This window comes from Narcine bancroftii, chromosome 1 (assembly GCF_036971445.1).
Source record: "Narcine bancroftii isolate sNarBan1 chromosome 1, sNarBan1.hap1, whole genome shotgun sequence".
NCBI classification, from domain to species: domain Eukaryota; kingdom Metazoa; phylum Chordata; class Chondrichthyes; order Torpediniformes; family Narcinidae; genus Narcine; species Narcine bancroftii.
Window position 1 is genome coordinate 320099943 of NC_091469.1, and position 20493 is coordinate 320120435.

Consider the following 20493-nt stretch of genomic DNA (forward strand, 5'->3'; position numbering starts at 1 on the left):
TGTTCATCTGAAATCCCAGTGCGAATGCAGAAAATGAATTTTCAATGACATGTTGCACTACATAGTTTTGTATGCTTGAAGCATGCTGTTAATCAGCTGGAGGTAGTTTGGTGTTCTATACTTGCCAAGAAAATTCTCAACAATATTTTTAAATGCCTTCCAAGCATGCACCCAGTGATGCACCATCAATTACTCGAAAGATTTTTGTAGCAAAACCAATAGGCTTTTATTCACTTAAGGCAATGGCACATCCATAATGTTCAACTAACTTGGACTGAAGAGGGGGCAGTGGGACAGCCATCTTTATACAGGAGCCTGTGGGGAAGGACCACAGGTACATTCAGCCAATAGGTGTGCCTGACCAGACAATTATGCATTACAGTGGTTTACCCCATTCACCCTTATTTTTAAAAGGTGTCCAGCAGGTGAAGTGGAACTTACAAGATTACAATTCAAAGTCATAAGTTCAGTCTTTCAGATAGTCTGGTCATTCGCGGTGCCAGGGGTGTCGTGTGTGTTTCATGGAGAAGGGGGTATGGAATGATCAACAGTGGTCTCTAGGCATCTGAGGGAGCCAAGTCCCTGACAGAGACAGTGACTTCATGTCCATCAGGGCATGCCAGGTAGGCATATTGGGGGTTGGCATGGAGCACGTGGACCCTTTCAACCAAGGGTGTCAGACTTATGGTTCCTCACATGCTTCTTGAGTAAGTCAAGCTCTGGGGATGTCAGCCACACTGGTAGTGTGGTCCTTGTTACAGATTTACAGATTTCCTGGGAAAGGAAAACATGTTCATGTGGTGTAGCATCTGTGGCAGTACATAGCAAGGATCCAAGGATCTGATAGAGTGGAGCGCTTCTGGGAGGACCTCTTGTCAGTGGGAGACTAGGAGGCCCTTAGACCGCAAGGCTAAGAGGACTGCCATCCAAACCGCAACATTCTTCCTCTCTACCTGCCCATTATCCTGTGGGTTGTAACTAGTGGACCTGTTTGTGGCAATGCCTCTGGCCATCAGGTACTGGCGCAGATCATCGTTGTACCTCTGCTTCAGTTAAAATTAAACTTTGACCTTTGAACTAAAAAAAAGGAAGGCCCCTGGTCACTGTGGATATAACTGGGAAAGCCAAACAGTGTGAAGAGGCTGTGCAGGGCCTTGATGACTGTGGCAACGGTCATGTCCGAGCAGGGGATGGCAAATAGAAATGGGAATATTCATCGATGATGTTAAGAAAATACATATTGTGGTCAGTGGAGGGCAGGGGTCCTTTAAAATCAATTCTGAGTCGCTCAAAGTGGCAGGTAGCTTTAATTAATCGTGCTCTGTCTGGCCGTAGAAGTGTGGTTTGCTCTCAGTGCAGACCTGGCAGTTCTTTGTTATGGAGCTGATCTTGTTGATGGAGTATTGGAGGTTGTGTGCTTTGACAAAATGAAGAAACCTAGTAACTCTGGGGTGACAGAGATCAGTTGTGGAGGTTTTGCAGCTGATCAATTTGTGCTCTGTCACAGGTCCCGTGGAACAGGGCGTCTGGCGGGTTATTAAGTTTCCTGGGTTGGTACAGAATATTGTAATTGTAGGAGGACAATTCAATCCACCACCTCAATATTTTGTAATTTTGATTTTACCCCACTGCTGATTGTTAAACATGAACGCAACTGCGTGTAGATCAGTCAGCAGGGTGAATATCTTATCAGCCAGGTAATGGCGCCAGTGCCACACTGCCTTGACAATGTCTTGGGCTTCTTTCTTGATCAAGGAATATCAAATCTTGGAGCCCTGTAGATTACATGAAAAAAATGGGACTGGCTTGCCTGCCTGGTTAAGGGTGGCCACCAGGGGAAATTCTGACACATTGCTTTTCACCTGAAATGGGGTCGATTCATCCACAGTGTGCTTTGTGGCCTTGGTGATATCTGCCTTAATGCGGTTGAAGGCTGCACAACCCTCCACTGCCAGTGAAAGGATGTGGATTTGACAAGGAAGTGGGCCTTGTCCAGATAATTGGGGACCCACTGAGCAAAATAGGAGAAAAACCTAAGGAACCTCTTCAGGAACTTGAGGCTGTATGGGAGGAAAAGCTCCAGGAATGGCCATATGCGGTCAGGGTCCAGGCCATTGACCCTATTCTCCAAGACACAGCCAAGAATGGCCAGATGGGTTGTGTGAAATACACACTTGGCTTTATTATATGTAAGGTTAAGGAGCTTGGCTGTTTTGAGGAATTTCTGGAAATTGGTGTCATAGTCCTGCAGGTTGTGGCCACAGATGGTGACGTTATTGGAGTACAGGAAAATGGCCCACAACTTGTACTGATCCACCATGCGGTCCATCTCCTGCTGGAAGATTGAGATGCTGTTTGTGACACTGGAGGGAACTCACAGGAAGCAACCATCTGCCTCGAACACCATATACTGGGGGTCCTCTAGGTGGATAGGGAACTGATGGTATACCAACTTCAGGTCAATGGTCAAAAAGACTGATATTGGGCAATTTGGTTGACTATGTTGGTGATGCGTTGGTGGGGGGGGGGTGGTATTCATCCAATTACATGTATTTGTTGATGGTCTGACTGTAGTTGATGATCATCCTATTCTTCTCCCCGTTCCGTACTACCACTACCTGCGCTCTCCAAGGGCTGACGCTGGCTTCAATAATCCCCTCCTTGAGTAAGGCCTGAATGACGGCCTTGTCCCAAAATCTGTATTACTTACTTTTATTGGTGACGGGCTTACAGTCGGGAGTAAGGTTGATGAATAACGATGGGGGAGGGGGGTGATTTTAAGTGTGGAGAGCCCACAGGTCATGCGTGGTGAGTGGTTGGGTTGTTGGCTGTGTATAATGGGGGGGGGGCGAAGAGGTTGCAGAGAGCAGGTGGCACTCAGTGGTCAGTTCGAAAATTGCCAGTTACCCAGTGAGGAGTGGATGGGACCCAGTGAACTCTATCATCATGTTTTTAAGGTGACACTGAAAATCCAGTCCCAATAGCATAGCAGTGGAGAGCTACGGCATTACCATCAGTCTAAAGTCTTTATATTCAGTGCCCCACACCATCACCTGATGTGATGTCCATGTGCCCTGGGATTCTGCAGAATCTCCAGACGTCCACTGTGTGCCACTTGGATGCCAAGGAGACCTTCTGGTTCACCGGCAATACTGTAAGGGAAAGGCATTGCACTGTGTCCGCGTATATAAAGCCCTCTGTGCTCTTACTATCGAATAAGCAATTTATCTCGTGGCTGTTAAACTGAATATCCATCATCAACCTGGTGAGTTGATGTGGGCTGTCCTGGTCAAGTGTGATGGAGGCCAGTGTCGGGTCACTGCATATTGCTGCTGTGGAAGACGATAGCCTTTAAGATGGCGGCCCTTGGAGCTTGTACACGGTGCTGCTGGATCCGAAAGATCATGCCCAAGATGGTGGCCTCTACAGCCTGCGTGCATGATGATGGAGTTCATGCAGCGCTGGTGGGTCCACAAGATGGCAGCCCCCACATGGTGCTGCTGGCCCCTGGTGATGACAGTGTCAAGGATGAGAGCCCACACGATTCCCTTGCGGCACTGCTAGGAATAGGTTTTTACTTATACACATTGGCATAGTGGTCCTTCTTTCTGCAGCTGGAGCAGATTGAATCCTTCATTGGTCAGCATTTCCTCTGATGCTTGCCCAGGCTGAAGAAGTAGCATTTTGGGTGCCCCTGTAGCACGCAGCTGTGGTCAAGTCACCACTGGAGCCAGATGAAAGTGATGGGAGATGTTCTCAGAGCATTGCTGCTGCAGTTGAGTTGTTAATAGAGCAAAGGGCTGGCAGTGCATCCCAAAATGGCGGCGCCCAGGGTAAGCATGAGACGGCTGCATTGTCATTCAAGTAGGATTCCATGTTCAACCTCCAGCATACCTGCCAGCTTGACTGCTCTCCGCAGACTGAGCTCCCCTTGCTCCAAGAGTCTCTGTCGGATGTAGTTCGACCTGATCCCTGTGATATAGGCACCTTGGATCAGGTCCTCTGTGTACACCGCAGCGGACACGGCCTTGCGTTTACAGGCCCTGCTGAGCGCTTGCAGGGCTTGAAGATATTCGGTGTTGGACTCATCAGGTTGTTGTTTGTGGGTCTCTAGAAGGTGTCTGGCATAGGCAACATTGATCTTATGCAGGTACTGTCCTTAGAGTATGTCCATGGCTTCCTGGTATAATGTAATGTCCCTGATCATGGAATACACCAGGGTGCACTTGTAGCTTATCGATCTCTGATCATACAATGGTGGAGGAAGCCTGCAGGAATGCTTCGAAACAGTGCAGCCAGATCTCAAAGTTAGTGGATGCCCCAGGTGATTAATCTCCAGTTTTTCTGGCTTTAGGATCTGCTCCATTGTAGAAGACTTTAAGTGAATAAAATTGTGCACCTGTAGTGGTGGGTACACTGCTCTTGCAATAACACATGCAACCAGACGGGTTGAGCTCAGTGAGCAGACTAGTTTATTGCAGGCTGCTGGGCTGCACTTATACTCCCAGCCCCGAGCTGGCTGAACCGCGCTGGAGGGCGCTGATGTCATCTGGATGTCACGTGGTCCCCAAGCGCAGATCTCTGAGCCCCGAGCTGGAAGGAAGGGAAACCCTTGATGGCGCCATTTTGGCCGGCTGCACTCAAGGGAATAAATACAAGCGGGGCCAGTTCGCCTGCCTTGTGGTGAGCTGACACTCAGCCCCCCCCCAAGAACCAGTGCCAATGTCCTTTTTTGCTGGGCGGCCTCATTTCTTGGGCTGGGCAACGACCACGGGCTCAGTGGAATCGAGGTGCGCTGGCTTCAGCCTGTCCATGGTAAACAGCTCATGCCTGCTGCCCAAGTCCAGCGTGAACGTTGAGCCGGAACACTGTATAACCCTGTACGGCCCCTCATGCGGTCGGTGCAGAGGTGCCGTGGTCGGGCCCCGCCAAACGAAAATGAACTCCGTGGAAAGCAGCTCACCAGGAACGTGAGTCGGGTGGGTCCCATGCCTGGGTGGCGGTGGGGGTTCGATGGAGTCCAAGCGTGCCCTGAGGTGAGGAAGTAGTTCATGCGGTGACCGCTGGGGATTGTGAGGTGCATTGATGAATTCACCAGGTACTGCCAGCTGCACACCGTAGACTAGTTCAGCTGATGACGCCTGCAAATCTTCCTAGGGAGAAGACCAGATGCCCAGGAGCACCCAAGGCAGTTTGTCCATCCAGTTGGGTCTGGTGAGGCAGGCCATGAGCGCTGACCTTAAGGTGGCAGTGCAGAGGTTCGACCAGTCCATTGGCCCGCGGGTGGTAGGCTGTGGTGCGGTGTAGCTGTATCCCCAACCTGTTGATGAGCTGTGCCCAGAGTGCAGATGTGAACTGGGCATCCCGATTGCTGGTGAGGTGAGCCAGGATGCTGAACCGGGCGACCCAACCATACAACAGGGCTCGGGAGCAGGAGTTGGTAGAGGCGTCTGGCATCGGGGATCACCTCGGGCCAGCGAGTGGTGCGGTCCATCATCGTAAACAGGTAACGGTTGCCCTGGGAAATGGGTGAGGGTCTGACGATGTCCATGTGAATGTGGCTGAATTGTTCCCGGACGTGCTCGAATGCCTGTACGGGAGCCCTGGTCCGCCTGTGCACCTTGGACATCTGGCAATGGGTGCGTGTTCTGGCCCAGCCCGTGATCTGCTTCCGCAGTCCATGCCATACGAACCATTCTGCCACCATCCGGACCATGGACCTGATGGACGGATGTGAAAGGTCGTGGATATGATGGAAGACCTGCCTGCACCACTGCTGTGGAACCACTTGCCGCGGGGTGCCCAAGGAGTTATTGCACAGGATGGTGCCTTCGCCGCTCGGAGTCGGGAGGACTCAGAACCGCAGGCCGGTGATGGCGATCTTGAATGCACTCGTCTCCTCATCAGCTTCCTGGTCCCGGGCGAGCTGGTCGAATTCAAGGCCGGGCATCAGTGCACAGATGGCCAATGACGAGAGAGCATCGGCAACCACATTGTCCTTCCCTGCCTTGTGCCGAATGTCAGTGGTAAACTCTGACACAAAGCAGAGGTGACGCTGCTGGCAGGTCGACCAGGGATTCTTTGCCATTGCGAGTGCCTGGGTGAGGGGTTTGTGGTTGGTGAAGATGGTAAAAATCCTCCCCTTCAAAAAATAGCAGAAATGCCACACTGCCAGGTACATGCCCAATAACTCGTGGTCAAAGGCATGATACTTGCGTTCTGGTGGGCGGAGCAGGCGACTGAAGAATGTCAACGGCTTCCAATGCCCATTCACCTGCTGCTCCAGGATGGCACTGACGGCTGTGACAGAGGCATTGACAGAGAGTGTCATATGCAGGTCAGTGTGTGGGTGGGTGAGCATGGTGTCCTTCGCAAGGGTGTCCTTGGTGGCCTCGAATGCAGTGCAGGCTTCTGGGTTCCAAGCGAGCATCTTGTGCTTGGCTGCAATGAGGGCGAACAGTGGGTGCATGATGCGCGCTGCTCCCGGGATGAAGCGGTTGTAAAAGTTGACCATACCCGCGAACTCCTGCAGCCCCTTGAGGCTGTTCAGGCATGGGAACTCCCTGATGGCGGCAACCTTCGCAGCGGCGGGCATGACTCCTTTGGCCATGATGTTATGGGCCAGGAACTGCATGGACTCTTTCAGTGCAGGTGCATTCAGTTCATAGCATCAGCGCTGGCCACCTGAAGGGACAGCTGCACCGGATGTGCCTCTGAGCGCACTCCTGCACCGGCTCCTTTCCCTTTGGGTTGTCAGGTTTGGGATGGCTGGCTGTCATAGCTGGGACAGCCGGTGCAGGCTATCAGCGCGGGGATGTGCCCACACTGATTCCGCTGCCCAGCTCTCCCAACAGCCCGACATGAGTCCCGACACCCGCTCTTCCAACAGCCCGACATGAGTCCCCACACCTGCTCTCCCAACAGCCTGATATGAGTCCCCACACCCGCTATCCCAACAGCCCGACACGAGTCCCCACACCTGCTCTCCCAACAGCCTGATATGAGTCCCCACATCCGCTCTCCCAACAGCCCGACATGAGTCCCCACACCTGCTCTCCCAACAGCCTGATGAGTCCCCACACCCGCTATCCCAATAGCCCGACATGAGTCCCCACACTTGCTCTCCCAACAGCCTGACATGAGTCCCCACACCCGCTATCCCAATAGCCCGACATGAGTCCCCACACCTGCTCTCCCCAAATCCACTCTCCCAACAGCCTGATATGAGTCCCCACACCTGCTCTCCCAACAGCCCGACATGAGTCCCCACACTCGCTTTCCCAACAGCCCGACACGAGTCCCCACACCTGCTCTCCCAAAATCCACTCTCCCAACAGCCTGATATGAGTCCCCACACCTGCTCTCCCAACAGCCCGACATGAGTCCCCACACTCGCTTTCCCAACAGCCCGACACGAGTCCCCACACCTGCTCTCCCCAAATCCACTCTCCCAACAGCCTGATATGAGTCCCCACACCTGCTCTCCCAATAGCCCGACATGAGTCCCCACACTCGCTTTCCCAACAGCCCGACATGAGTCCCCACACCTGCTCACTCCACATCCTCTCTCCCAACAGCCCGACATGAGTGCCCACACCCACTCTCCCAATAGCCTGACATGAGTCCCCACACTCATTTTCCCAACAGCCCGACATGAATCCCCACACTGTGGGGTGGCCGGACTCGTATTGGGCTGTTGAGAGAGAGCAGGGCAGCGGTATCAGTGTGGGGATGTCCCCGCGCTGACAGCCCACGCCGGCTGGTAGGGGTGTTGTCTGGCGTTCCCCAGCTAACTGTCATCCCCTTATCATCCGCTTTCAGGCAGCTGCATTCATGTGTGGGGTTGGGGGGTGGGGCGGGGACCTTAGTGCTCTGGCGATTATCCCTCCTGGAGGAGGGTTACAAAGTTCGCCTGGCAGGCGTCTCCTGCACTTTCAAGTGGCCTCCCAACAGCCGCATATTGGCATAATATGTGGCTTTTCAATTGGGGATTTTGGCCATCTGAAAGTGCCTTTAGTCTTTCGATAGTGAAGATTGCGTTTGCACCACTGATAATATTTTAATTTAGTGAACAAATTTAGACAGTACAGTTTAACTGGGGTATAGCGTTCTAGGGTAATCGAATTTTGCAACACAGAACCAGGACCTTCTGCACACCTTGTCTCTGCCAACCAAGCTGTCTACCCAAGCAAGTCCCATTGGCCTGCGTTGGACCAGATCCCTCTGAATCTTTCCTATTCATGCAACTAACTAAAAGTATTTTACACATTGCATTCTACCCATTTCTACCCTCTGACAGCTCTTTCCCTATACCCTCCACTATTTATGTGGAAAAAATGCCCTTCTGGCCCCTTTTAAATCTGTGGCGAGCCATAGGGTATACAGTGTCTGAGATGAACATTTAGCTGCACTATTTATGTGGCTATTTCAGTTACATTTCAAGTGAGTGATGAACCCCTGGACGTTGAGAGTGGTGGTAATGCTCTTGAATGTTAGATGTAAATGGAGATACTGTAATTGTTATTGAAGATTTCTGTGGTGCAAATATTACATGCTTGCAGATATGGGCCTGCTTCATTTCTGAGTGAACATTATGCCACCATCAGCAAAGATCACCACATCTAACCTTCTCATGGAAGGAAGATCATTGATGTAAATGTTTGGAATTAGAACTCTGCAGTGATGTCTTGATCTCTGATAATCACAGCCAGCTTCTTTTGAGCAAGATATCTTGACAACTTCTGGGCTATTTTTTGCTCATTAATGTAAATTTGCTCATGAGCAAATTAAGTTCTTGTGAGTCACTATCTCGGAGGATCTTTCCTGGACCCAACACACAAATGGCGGTGTGAAGAAGGCATTACTTCCTCAGGTGTTTGCGGAGGTTTGGTGTGACATCAGAAATCCTGGGAAATTTCTATAGATGTTGGTGGAAAGAGTGCTGACCATTCAATTATGGTCTGGTACGGGGACACTAATACCTTTGAGTGTAAAGCTGTCCAAAAAGTAATGAACACAGCTCAGGAAATCATAGGCAAAACCCTTCCCACCATCGAGAACATCTATAGGGAACGCTTCCATCAGAGGTCAACAGCAATCGTCAAAGATCCACACCACCCAGCAGACGTTCTGTTCTCAGTGCTACTATAGGAAAGGCGCCACAAGACTCGCACCACCAGGTTCAGGAACAGCTGCTACCCCTCCACTTTCAAACTCTTCAATGGCAAACTCAATCAGGGACCCATTTATGCATTCTTACTTTTTTCTCTCTGTATTGCACAGTCAGTTTGTTTATATTTCTTTATTTGTTTACAGATGTACATTGAGTACAGGTTCTTTGCACAAGCAGCAAGTGGTAATTCTACTTGCCCACAGGAAAGGAATCTCAGGGTTGTATGTGATGTCATGTATGTACTCTGACAATAAATCTGAAATCTAAACTTCATTTTTACCAGATTGTTCAATGCTACATTTGCTCAAATGTCAAATAGATAATCCATCTCATCTTCCTCCCGATATATCATTATTTGGCATTTTTGGCTGAGCATGGTTGCAGATGAGCTCTATTATTGTTAAAGATGGGAAGTTCTTCAGATCTCCTCCTCCAAGTGGTAGTTAATCATTCATGTCAAAATATCATAGGACTGGAGAACTTCAATCTGATCTTTTGATTGGGTGATATCTTAGCTCTAGTTACTGTAAACTGTTTTTACTTTTTGCCCCAGATGTAATCCTATATTGCAGCTTTACTAGACCGGAATCTCATTTTTAGATATGCTTGGTGCTACTCTTGCCATACTCTTCTGCACTCTTTCTTGAACTCAAGTTGATTACGTGGTTTGATCATGATGGCAAAGATGAAGAATATGACAGGTCCTGAATTATAGACCATGGCCATCCTTGCTGCTGATCATCCAGGTACCCAATCCAGCTGCTATATCTGCTTAGAATGGATCACATTTTGAACAGCTGCTGGAGGATGATAAATGGGAACACAAAGGCTACCGATGCTGGAAGGAGTTAAGTAAGGAAGGTGATAAAGGGAACCATTGGGGGAGAGGTGAAGGCAGATGGAACTAGATGAGGGAGGGATTCTGATGTGTGAAATTGTGAGTAGTAGGTGGATGTCTGGAATCTGGTGGGATTGTGGATTGCGGAGGGGTGTGTAGCCTCTCCGTCTGGAACCTGGTTGGAATGTGGAGAGGCTTGTAGCTTCTTTAGGCCATTTCATGTCAGGGCTCCACCTTGAGGCTGGCTACAGGAGCGGATGGAAAACTAAGACCTTTCAGACAGCAGCCCTAAAAGGCTGCTCCAGCATCCCATTTGTATCCAGAGGTGCCTCGTAGCGCCCTCTAGATCTGATGAGGTGGGGTGACTGGTGGTGCCACCTGTGATAAATACGCAGCAGAGCAAGGGCCGACTTCCCTACCCATAATCCCCCACACAGCTGGAACCACTTTGTGTTTTGTAGAACAATTCCAGCTGTGTGGGGGATATGGGTAGGGAAGACGGCCCTTGCTCTGCTGCGTTTTGGGCTGCAGAGAGTGCCCCGAAGATCCAAGCTCCCAGTGAGGTGTTGGAGCTGCCAGCAGGGCCGTCACAGCCTGCACCGGCTGCTCCCTGACATCCCCTGCCAGCTGCCCCTGCCCCGAGGGCCTCCCCTGCCTCTGATGTACCCCCCCTACCTCTGACGTCCCCCACCAACTGCCCCTGCCCCAGCAGCCGCCCCTGTCCTGACGGCCCCCACTGACCTCCCCTCCCCAGTGGGGCAGGGGTTGTCAGGTAGTGGGGTGGGGAGCTGACAGGATGCTGGGTCACAGACTGATGGAGTCATCAACCCACCCCCTAAACAGCCGCTTAGTGTGGCTGTACATTCAGATCTATCGGCGAAGCACAGCGCTCTGCAGATTATCCCTCTCCGAGAGGGGTTGGATTATGCGGCTTGGAGGAGGCAACTGCACATTCAGAGAGGTAAGTGGTTATGTGCTTTGGTGGAAGTTCTCCGCCTTTACATTTGGACTTTTGCCCTATCTGAAAGGGCTGACTGACTGGAAGCTGGTCGGAATGTGGATTGTAGAGGGACACGTAGCCTCTCCGTCTGAAACCTGGTGGGAATGTGGAGGGCCATGTGACCTCTCTGTCTGGAACCTGATGTGGATTGTGGAGGGCCATGTAGCTTCTCCATCTGGAACTTGATGGGAATGTGAATTGCTGGGGGATGTGACATCTCCATTTGGAACCTGATCCACAGTCACCTGATCTGCCAATAAAGGTCAAGCCTTGCCCACAGGTCAGCGCAAACCTGGCCATTGGCCCCTTTAATTGGCTTATCAATATTTGGGTCAGACTTTCCAGCTGATGCATTATAAAGCCCACCACATGTGAGCCATCTTACTTTTTCTCTTCTGGGATGAAACTGAGCTCCATTCCAGGTTGGGACCTATGGCAACGCTGAAGGATTATTGGTAAGGTGTGTGTAGTCAAAGGGTTGGGAGCTGTAGTATTGTGTGCCTAGTATCCCTAGCTTAGTTAGATAAGAGCCGAGCCTGCCAGGGATATCAACAGGTGGCTGATATCATATATTGTAATTTGATTGTAAAGCCTTCTACCCACTAATGATTGCGAATGTGTCGTTTAATCTGGAGAGTGTGTGTATGTGTGTGCCTTTTATCCCTGTTGCAACTCCCCCACACATGCAAAGAAAACTACTGTTTAATTAGCTGCATTCAGACTCTCTACTCTTGGGACCCATTGAACCGCACAGCACACACAGCACCATCCTACAATTGGCCTACTCCGCTGCCTGGATGAGGTCCAATACAGATCAGAACACCTCATATTCCTGAATAATTTGAAAAGTCTGTTAGTTACAAAAGTATAAATAAAATCAGTTCTCAAAAAATATTCAATACAAAATAACACAGGAGAAAGGAGTCTTTTAAAAAAAAAGTAAACCTCCTATGAGCGAGGCTGCATGAGCTGAGCTCTGCTGCAGGAAGCTGGCCTCAAGACTTGTGCACATGTATAAACACGAACATTGGGACTGGCAGACCCCTAATTGGTAGATGGGACCAAGATCACACTGCTGATTGACAGGTGAACGAGGTACTTCCGCGAGCCTTGATTGACAGGTGGAGCCAGGACTAACATGAGCCCATATTGATAAGTGGTTACATTGGTGGACCAGTAGTTGTTATGGGCCCCCTTCCCTTCTGGGCCCCTAAGCTTCAGCCTAATCAGCCTAATGGTTAATCCGCCACTGCCTCTGCCTTTTATCTCTGATAGGAAGTGGAGCTGAAGCAAGCCTGTTGATAATGGTAATGAGTTTATCGTCATATACCTGTACATTATACCATGTATACATGCACCAAGATTCTTACTTGCTATAGCTGAACAGGTACATACTTTGTTTAAAATATGCAATAGCATACTTAATTGGATTACAAAGAGACAAAAATACAAAAGCTATATGTATAATAAATGTTCACAGTTATTGTTGTGTTAAAAAATAGTGACGTTGCAATGGTGCAGACAATCCTTTTGCAGTGTCTGAGCAGTCCATGATGAGTGTAAAAAGGGAACGTTCAAGAGCCTGATAGTTATTGGAGACTGTTCGTGAACTTGGCCTGAGAAGAGGTTGTGACCAGGGTGATGGAGGTCCTTTATGATGTTGTCTGCCATTTAGAGGCAACATCTCCCATAGATGTATTCAATGAATTGGAAGTCAGAGCCTGTGAAGAAATGGCTTTGTATGCTGCCTTCTGAGGTCTTTTGGGCATTTGAATTCCCAAACCAGGCCTTGATGCAACCAGTCAGTCTACTTTACACAGTGCATCTACAGATGTTTGATAGAGTATGCTCTACCATTCAATAAGATTATGGCTGATCTGATCATGGACTCAGCTCCACTTACCCTCCTGTTCCCCATTACTCTTACTTCCCCATGTATTCAAGAATCTATTTAACTGTGTCTTAAGTATATAGCCGCTACAGTTTCATTGGGCAGAGAATTCCACAGACTCGCTGCACTCTGAGAGAAGCAGTTCCTCCTCATCTCTGTCATTGTGCTACTCCCCTCAATTTTAAGGCCATGTCTCCTCATTCTGGTTTTGCCTGTTAGTGGAAGAAACTTGCCTGTTTCTGTTCATTCATATCTATTCCATTAATAATTTTCTGTGTTTCTATAAGATTCCCCCCTCATTTTGATTTGGAATTGTTCTTGGCCAATAGACAATGAGACTTCTCTGAGATCCCTTGAATGAAATGAAGATAGTTTGGACATTCCCAATGTGCATTGAAAGAATGCAACTGATATATCTGGAGTTTGTTTCTAGAATTGTATTTTGATCATGTTAAGAATTGTGCTTTTTCACTCCTGGACAAGTTGTTTATTCTTCTCCAAATGTCCTGGGCAATTTATCATCTTCACTGATGGTTGTTCCCAACCATATTCATTGTTAGTGAGGATATAATCCTTTGGCCATACTGGTGATGGCAAGCCAGTGTTAAAGATTAAGAAAATGTGATTTTCTGGCTGAATGTACAAAACCAGTTTATTTTTGTATATGACGTTGGATATGTTAGAGCAAGATGACATGAAAAGTCAAGGTTTCCAAGGAATGAGTAAACTATCTATTTGATGGCCCTCAGTAATTCACTCAGTCATTGGCAATATTGAAGAGAACCGGGGCCCTTACATTATCACTGGGTGCCGGTTGACCAGCTTAACTTTAAAGTTGAGCTCATTGCAATCTAAATTTAGACATACAGCACAGTAACTGGCCCTTCCGGCCCACAAGCCCATGCCCACCAAATTAATTAATGTGGTGGGCATGGGCTTAAAGATGTTGATTCCAAGAAAAGTGGCTCCATATGGTCATGAAAGGCATCACAAGCTGATCACATTTCAAAATGTGGGTTAAAGTAGAGATGCTGTTGCCATTCTGAACAGCCTACACAAGGATAGATGCTGAAGTTGTTCTTGTGAGGAATTTTCTTATTGTTTAACAGTATTTAATGGGCTTGAATGACCTAATTCTTTATTGGGGTGTCTGTGTTAATATCTAATGCAGCCATTCTAAACAGGGGTGGGGGAGCACAGCACATTTAAGTAAAAGCTTTGTTTTCCTTTTCACCTCACATAATTAATTTAAAAATAATTAGACATACAGCATGGAAACAGGCCATTTCAGCCCACAAGTCCATGCCACCCAATTTACATACAACCCTTAGTACATAACATAAATATTTTTAATTTTTTAAAATTTAGTCAGTAGGAGAGAAGTACGGAAGAAGCCAAAAACATGGCTGCTTCACAGGGAAGGGGGTTCATAAACTGAGCAGAGTCCAGGGCACAGCTGAAAATGGTTGAGAATGACTGATCGAATGCATCTAAGATTCATTATTTCTTTGTAGGAGGCTCCTTATTAAGTGATTCCTTCAACTGTTCAGTTTAACACACTTTTTATGTCACTACAGTAGTTTAATTTGTCTTTGAGTGTATTTGTTGTCTGCTGCTTGCCACTGATAAACTGTTATTTTATGTACACTTCCTTTCTTGCTATCAACAATTGCGTTCTCTATTAGTCAGACCGTCACTGCTGTTTGTTTGTCCTTTAACCTCTGTGATTTTTGTGCCCAGACGTTTTTTCTGCAGAATTAGTGGATGTAATCCATTCCTTCCTTCTGCCAATATCAAAATTGATTTCATTGCTCTGCTCCTAGTTCATCGCTGGATTGTCCAACTTCTCCAATATGTATTCTTATCTCCATTTTAATGGTCCCTTCAATGTCTTTCCGATGCTCAGTCAGTTACCTGTTCTTCCTGGTTTGACAGTGAGCTTCCCAGTGAGACAGGATTAGGCGAGGCCGGTGCTGCATATAGTCTCGACTTTTAACCTTCTTGTTAGGCATTTTCACCCTTCAAAATCCACCCGTTACTTCAACGCATTGCCACTTAATGGTTGACTACCTATTAATACAAATTTCAGGAGCTCTGTAGGCTGGGACTTACTCCATTAACTGCTCTATTGGGCTCTCTGGATTGTCCAACTATTTAGTAGTTTCTTTCATCAGCGTTCCCCTCTTTTGCATCAAGATCCACAAGTTGCCATTAAATTGCAGAAAGAAAGCTTTCTCAACCTCGAGAGACTTCATCTTATGAATGTCTAATGTTTTCGTCATTTGTTTGATGAACTTGCACATCTGGGTTTTAGACTGAAGGTGGCAACCACAATATGATCCTCACTACCTTTTCTCATGTTTACATGCCAGTAAGAATTTCTACTTGCCATCATATTGTCAATTTGGTTCTTCTCTCTGCTAGATTTGGAAAATACTAGATCACATGAATTTCACAATATTGAAATAATGCGATCCTGATGATGAGAGATCATCAGGATCTGTTTCCATTCATTGTGCACATCCATGAGTTCCTTCCTCTATTGTGTTAGCATTGAACCGTGGCCAGGTGCTCTGTCAAGCTTCACCTGCAGTGAGAGGTAGAGATAACCCTTTGATTTTTCATCACTACCACGTGTTGGAGGTCAGATTAATGTTGTTGTAATTCCAATTTAGTCTGCTTCTCATAATTCTGCAGCTGGTGAGCTTGTATTCACTTAAAGATCTTTCAAATCCATTGTTCAAAAGGATTGCAAAGGCTAGTCTGCTGTCCATCATCCTGTCCAGAATATAGTTGAGTTTCTCCTCAAGCTGTTATTAGTAATCCTAAGAGTATGCATTTATTTTTCCAAGCATCTCGTCTCTTCTTTTATATATTGCCATTATTTGGTAAATGTTGAGAAAGAGACATAATCATTGACCATTAAATTTGAAATAAGAACAGACTGGAGGAGCGTTGCAAAGTCCAGAGGAGAGGGGGATGAGAGAGAGAGAGAGAGAGATGTGGATGTGCAGGAGCTGAGCACAATAAAGAAGACCTAAGAATGAGATGCTCATAGAGGAAGGGAGAGAGAAAGTAATGGAGGATGAATTTATTGTACCACATTAATATCAGTCAAAGAGTTTCTACCTTCCACCCCTCCTCAGACAAAATGGACCAGGTCACTTTCCACAGGATTAATACAACTGAAGATGTGTCCGATATGGGATAATATTCCCTTGTGGCTACCCTCCATTATTGTAATTGAGGCAACCTACTGTACTAACTCTGTGAGGGAGGATCAATCTAACCAATACTGAAATGTCAGGGATTGTAACACCTAGTCCTATAGATGAACCTACATCCCTGCTACAGGTAATGTCCAGCTTCCAGGTATCGGAATGGTAGGATGAACCTTATGAGCCTAAATGGAGGACTTTTATTTCTGTTATTTTTTTTTAGTCCCAACACATTCTGCCTAATTAGGTTTTGAGTATTTTAATGGGCATTTGTGGGAAAAGAAAGATTATATTGGACAAACTGTATCAGACAGTCAGAAGTTTGGTTATCTATCTGCTTTTTGATCCCTACTTTTAAGTAACAATTCTAATTTGTGATTGAACTTTCCTTTCTTTAGGAATAAGGTCATAAGGATGAGTGAGTGACCACTCAAAGTTTATCCCAGCAACAGTCAGGTCAGCGTTGGATGCATGAAACGCAGCAATTATCTGTAAGTTTGGTAATCAGTACATCTTCACAGATTGATTCACTCAGGTTAGCTGAATTACTTGTTTTATCTTTGTGGGAGAGATCTGTTTATGGTAGTGCAATGTGAGATTCTGCAAGGCTCTGTTATCTTCAATTAATGTTCAAGGTTCCGCCAAACTAAAAGGCTGGACACTGAGATTGTATTTGTTGTTGTTGACATTTACAGAAATTGTCTTTTCATTCTGTGCTCCATAAAACTACAAGGCTTAAAACGTTAATAGGTCAGTGTTTGTGATCTGCAATATTAAGTACAAAATACAAGCTGCTGTTTTTTCCCAAAAATATCTGCAAATTAGTTTTATAACTTTGAATCCTATCGTTTGGCCAACTGTCAATATTCTTGATTATTGATTCGCATCAGTAGTGTAATTGCACATTCTTCTAAAGATTTTCTTTCTTTCAAAAGTGCTTATCCTCTGTATATACCAAATGTTTAGTCAAATTCTGGTTGTTTTGGCTTTTCAAGTAGTTCCCCAATCCATATGGGCACAAACATCTGTTGAGATAATGGTGTTACTTCACTTCCTCATTTCGTTCATAATCCTGTCAGGACGAAGCTCAAGTCGGCAGGCCCACAGTGAGATGACTGCAGGAAATGGCTGGCAGAGGAAGAGAGCACAGTGGTTCTTAGTTGTGGACCTGTTGCTTGGGGAAAATTAGGTCTGCTGGACAGGCACTGATTTGAACCCTCTGAAATTGTGTGAAAGTTGGTTGTTGCTCTTCCCAAATTGCAACAGCAACTGCATTTCCTTGTCAGTAGAGCAGCTCTGCATGACCAAGGTTTGGCAATATAGTTTGCTGAGTTTTTATGCAGCACAGGGGTGATCAGATGGGAGCATGAATCCAAAACACTGGTTTAGAACAGAACAGCCTGTTGGTTACAGAATTGAAGGCCAACCCTAGGAACAACTGCCCATAAGTTTTTTAAACAGCTGATTGACATTTAAAATTCCCACTTGCACTAATTAAAGAAACGACATGGAATTTTTAAAGCTGGCACTTCAACCAACAGTGACTGGTCAATTGGGAGTAAACACAACACATCATCAGTTTTAACTGATGCTTTAATGAATACTCATTTCCATTTCATGATTGTTCAAGCCCCAATTTGATGACCTCGTTATTGCCCATAGAATTCAACAAAAAATTGCAAGATTGTTCTTGTGGTCACCTTGATGAAGGGCTCAGGCCTGAAACATTGATAAGCTATCCTTCCCTCCTTTGGACACGGCGAGACCTGCTGAGTTCCTCCAGTATTTGTGTGTTTTTACTTGTGAAAAGTATATCTGTCATTTCAATTGATTCTTTCTTGTGGATTTGTTGTAAAGCAATTTCTCTCGTTCAGCGCACAGAATAAAGAGGGCAGTTGCACATAAATTATGCACAATGGGAGCTGTTACAAGAGTGTGGCAGCAGGTTTGATTGGCAAGTGAATTATTGAACCATTTCTATTCCGCCCGGTCTCTCCATTACGAGATGCTGCCCTTTTATTAAAAAAAAACACCAGAAGTACCAGAAAAGCAATAAAATGACTAACTTGTAATGTTGACCTTTAACTCGAGGGCTGGAATAAAAAATGGAGTAGATTATTCTTCACTTTTATACTTCTGAGAACTTTGATTAGTTTTGGCTACTGAGCCTTCAAGGAAGAACTTATCATGTAGACTATAACAGATTCTCAAAAATGTATAGTGTGGGGTCAAGCTTCTTTGGTGGAAAGAAATTGATGCAAAGTGCGTGAAATGGCTTTGCCATTGCAAGGTAATTATGATCTTCAAAAGGTCCTCTGTGGGATAGGAAATATTAATAAAAACCAAATTCTCCAGAGGAGGAAAAAGTTTGATGGATATACAACTCTGATCATCTGACACTGGATTCTCAGAAATCCTCAATTTCGGCTAAAAGATATCTGAAACAAATCAGATATCCTCATTTTCCTGAAGTTTTTTTAGAGCTCAGACTCCTGGCAGGAGTGGGGACGTCAGGATGGAGCAGGGACTGGGGCCTCAGTGGTGAGGTGTCAGTGTTCGGTGGCGGCCAGCATTTTTATGGTGAGAACTAAACATTAAAAAGCCTTCCCTTGTTGTTTGTTGTTGTTAAACACTGTTACAAGTAATTTACTGTTGCTACTGGGCTGTTTTTAAAAAAATGACCAGATCTCCAGAAAAAAAAACTGTTTATCCGAGATGGGCCTGGTCCTGACCATTATGGATAATCAGAGTTGTTGTACTAAAGGTTCTTTTTGCCATACCTATATAATGATAATTCCCATGTTATAAAAGTTAAAGCGGATTACGTTTAGACATAAAGGCCCTTTCAGCTTGGGCCACTCAATTACACCCAATTGACCTACACCCCTCTGATATGTTTCAAACTGTGGGAGGAAACTGGAGCCCTTGAGGAAAACCTACGCAGACACAGGGAAAATGTACAAACGCTGTAGAGACAGCATGGGATTTGAATTCTGGTCCCAATCGTTGGCACCTGTAACAGTGTCACGCGAATCGTTCCGCCCTGTTGTCTGGCAGCAGTTGGAATGATCAGAATAGCAGTGAGTATAGATTTCCAGCAGTAGGTCAGCTTAGTTCTTTCTGTATTGGAAATAAATGTATACAGCTGGATGCTTTGAAGGATGAACAAAGTTTGATCATTTATATTTACGTTAGAATTGGTATCTGATACTGTGTCAGGTAATAAAATAATTGCCACGAGTCATATCTCACAATTATCTACTTCAAGAGATGCAAAATCATAACTGCCTGATCTACCAGGTATGGATCGCTTCCTGTTAGCCAGCTTTAAAACAGGATGAACATGTAGCAGAACATTATACCTATTATTTAGTGAGGATTGAGAGAAAGGTGGGATAATATAATGACACAGCAGTTATAATCAATCAATGAGACAGAAGTCAAGTAAAAATAATGCCAGAAAACTATTCTTGGAGAAAATAGATGTTGCCTTTGCAATGCAAATCCATGATCAGGTCTGGAAAAGATTTTTTTTTGCATGGGAGCAATCGCTAACAGTTACAAGTGTGTGGTAACAGGTCTAATTGGCAAATGAATTATTGAATCATGTCTCAGTCACTCCATTATGAGATGCAGCCTTTATTAAAAAAAAACACTAGAAGTACAAGGAATGCATTAAAATGACTAACTTGTCATGTTGACCTTTAACTCAAGGGCTGGAATTAAAAATGGAGGAGAGAGATTATGCTTCAGTTTTATAAAGTATTTTTGGAGAAAACAGATGTTGCATTAGCAATGCAGACCCTTTATCGGGTCTGGAAAAGATTTTCATCTGAGAACTTTGGGATTTCAGGATTTAGACCCTACGGAACATTTCTAGATGAGGATGTGATTTCACTTGGAGGGAAACCTGCAGGCAATGATGTTTCTAGGCAGCTGGTTCCCCTGTCTTTCTCGGTGGTAGAGTTATTAGTTTTGGAATTGCTGTTGAAGTGGCCTGGACCAGGAACTTCACTAAAGGCGGCACGAGTAATAGTGGTTAGCCAAATGCTATTAGCGCGCCAGGGACACAGTTCAAATCCGGCACTGTCTGTAAGGAATTTGTATGTTCTCTCCGTGTCTGTGTGGGGTTCCTTTGGTTGCTCTGGTTTCATCCACCCCTTCAAAACATTTGAGGGTTGTAGGTTAATTGGGGTATTTAGGCAGCATTGGTTTGTGGCCAGAAGGACCTATAACCGTGCTGTCTGTTTAAATGAAATAAATTAAAATTTAATTAAGCTTTGCACAGAATGTGGCTGTGGTAATGGTGAAGGGGAAGAGAGAGTACTAGAGGATGGATTTACTGTGTAACTTTAATATTGGGTCAAGGGGTTT

At 46.0% G+C, this 20493-nt stretch overlaps 1 protein-coding gene across 6 annotated transcripts in view; it reads left to right on the forward strand.

Annotated features, from left to right (window-relative positions):
- LOC138747657 (uncharacterized) overlaps window positions 1-20493 on the forward strand; it is a 123916-nt gene that overhangs the window by 85976 nt on the left and 17447 nt on the right. For all 6 annotated transcript variants that reach the window (XR_011347594.1, XR_011347593.1, XR_011347599.1 and 3 more), the window contains one exon: window positions 16518-16610. The gene's annotated coding sequence lies outside the window, so the exon portion shown is untranslated. The remainder of the gene's footprint in view (window positions 1-16517; window positions 16611-20493) is intronic.